Genomic DNA, 3100 nt, shown 5'->3' on the forward strand with positions numbered 1-3100 from the left:
AATTAAATTTTTTTTTCTATTCCTTTCTTCTGGTAATTGCATTTTCCTGAGAAAACTCCTTTTGTATTTTCATTTCAAGGAGGCATAGTTAGTATTAATCCAAGGGATCTTTTTTGTGTGGAACTTACACTACATCTGAAATTTAATCATCGTTTATGCCATCCTTGAGGTGCCTCTGAAGGTGTAAGTTGACTAGAGAAGAGATTTGTTAGATTTTTGATGTCCAAAAAAAAGATCATTTCTTATAGTTAGGATATCACTTATTTTTGGTATTTGTCAAAACAAGGTGCAATTATAAAAAAAGATATTTATAAAATAGTGTTGTACAATATGTTTTAATTTTTTTACAGCACATTAAAAAAAGGCACAAAAAGATTTTATTTTTTTAAACTAACTTTTTAGTTAAAAAAATAATTATTAGAACATTATCTCGAATTTATTTTTTAATCCTAACAGAAAATCATTGTTTAAATGTAACATATAGGGGGCTATGAAAAATAAATTAATTTTTTTTTCTTAGTCCCTATCTTCTTCTGGTAATTGCATTTTCCTGAGAAAACTCCTTTTATTCGGTACTTTCATTTTAAGGAGACCTGGAAGGCATCAATCCATGGGCTCACTTTTTGTATGGAACTTACACTAGATTTTTCGTAATAAAACTTTTTGGAATGATTGTTTCCCTGCAGATGTTTCAATATGGGGGGACAGTGGTGACCCATTAGGACGTAATATACATTTATAAATTAAATTAATTATAAATAAATCCATTATAAAGATAAATTGGGAGCTAAAAGCAGATGATTAGAATCACACTAATTTTATTTTCTTATTGATGTGCACCAAAAATCTCAATTGCCTATCAAAGGTTTCATCAGGTAGGTTATATTTTTTCATAATTTGTTCGCAATGTTATTTTATAGTTGAATGGAAGATTCTTCCTCCATTTTTATCATTTGACAAGTAAATTATTTTAATATGAATACGACATTACATGCGAGTAGAAACGAATAACAATGTAGCTTTGAGAAAAAATCAATTTTATTCATTTAAAAAAATAAATCAGACTCATTAGTTATTTATTACGTTTTTATATTAGCAGATCTCGTAGCTATCTTCTTTTCAGGCGCCTGGAAGAGAAAGCAAGGTTAGAAACTTGTGGATTAGGGTGGTTAGGGAGTTTATAATGGAAGGAATTATATCTGGTTCGGGCTAGATCGGTTATATTTGGAACATTATGGTCTTTATATATGATTTTATTTGTGGCAAGGTAAGGAGCATTGAGGATTTTGGATTGTAAGAATTGGATACGAGAGGAATTCGAAGAGTGGATCCCCAAAGCTCAACTCCGTATGTCCAGATGGGCCTTATTACAGTCATATAGATCTGTCTTTTTTAATATATTGAAAGTTTAGAACGTTTGTCTAGTAAGTGCTCTATTAGTCGAAAACGACATCCAGTATTCTGCATTTTCAGTCTGGTGTGAGGATTCCGGGTTAGTAGTTTATCCAAATGTAGTCTAAGGTAGCGGATCTGATCTACAGGGGTAAGAGCAACAGTATTAAAGGTACTGTAGGGCAGTCGGTTGGCTTACGACGATTAAATTAAAGGGTTATTGTTAACTGTGAGCACGCTTCGAATGTTAAATTTAGGTCTCTAGAAAAGTCATACCCTTCCATTACATCTTTATCCGCTTTCAATCTTAAGAGAATACAATTTTTAAAAAAGATAGGGAAAGTTATTTTTATTTTTAGGTTAGAATTGTGGAATTGACCAGGAGGGTCCAATCATAAAATGAGGAGCTTTTTTTTATATCAGAAAAGTCATTGAACGAGATATAACAATTTTCAACTCGTTGATAAATTTCACCAATGAATTCAGGGATATTAGAAACGTTAAACAATTAATTTGCTAAGTATCTTTAAATAAAACTTTATATTGAGTAAATAAAAAAATAATAGATTTACCTTTAAACAAACACAAAGTCAATCCAGACATGACACCAAATAGTAATAAGGTTTAACGATTTGTAAGCTCTATGCCAATTCCACCAAAATTAAAGCTTACATGGCTCCCTCAGTAACCCTCAGCAGGCTGAACACGTATCAAAACCTAGATCTACACTTCTCGGCTTCTTTTACGATCAGATGAACGCCGATTTTGTAATTAGTTCTTTGTTCAGCTCTCAGGCTTGCACACACAACTTTGCTCGTCCTTACAATCGCAGGAGTGATAATAGTTCGATTATATTCACAGATTGCGATACCACGGTGCAATTGGCCCGAATTCTTCTTTTCGACTTATTAACTTTTTGGTTAAACAAAAATCTTTAGATGTTCATCGCCACTTAAAACAGCAACTTTCGCTTCATTAAAGAATGTATTAAAGCCAACTCAAATTGAGGAAAGTCTTTTTAGGAAAGTTTTAAAAGAACAAAAATACAAGCTGGCTCGGAATACAAACATTTATTGGCACATTTACAATCGAAAACATAATGTAAAATAAAAATAAAACCTTCACAAATAAAATAAAGAACATAAATTAACATAAAAGTGTCATTCGAGATAAAATAAAATGAAACAATAGGAATAACAAAATTTACAAAATTAATAAATATAAAATAAATACTACTGGTCGACTCCGATTGGTCAGAAACAAGATGAAGAATATATTATCCGAAACGTTAGAGAAGATGTTTTCAAGTTCAGTTGTTCGAATGTTGGTGGGCCCACGTCTGTACTAGCTCAACAACATTCGGAATGTATAAAGACCAAGATGGCCATACTGGCACTTATTGAGGGTAGATATGGTCTGGTTGTTATTATAAATAATATTAGCCGACTAATTAGCAATAACTAATATTCAAGTAAAAGGCTGAAAAGCAGAAAAGGTCTGGTTCCCGACTGTAATGCCGATTAACACTCAAAATATCCAAACTAAAATATAATGAACGCAGACATGGCTGGTTAGAAACTATAACGGGTACTGATTAATAGGAACTGACTATAAATGTAGATGGTCAACCTGTTGCTAGGCGACGCCTTAACAACAGTTATCAACTGTTTCTATTACTCTTAATTATAACACAAATATAAATATATAT

The sequence above is a fragment of the Halyomorpha halys genome, unplaced genomic scaffold, assembly GCF_000696795.3.
Source record: "Halyomorpha halys isolate HHAL.00 unplaced genomic scaffold, Hhal_1.1 Scaffold464.1, whole genome shotgun sequence".
NCBI lineage: Eukaryota > Metazoa > Arthropoda > Insecta > Hemiptera > Pentatomidae > Halyomorpha > Halyomorpha halys.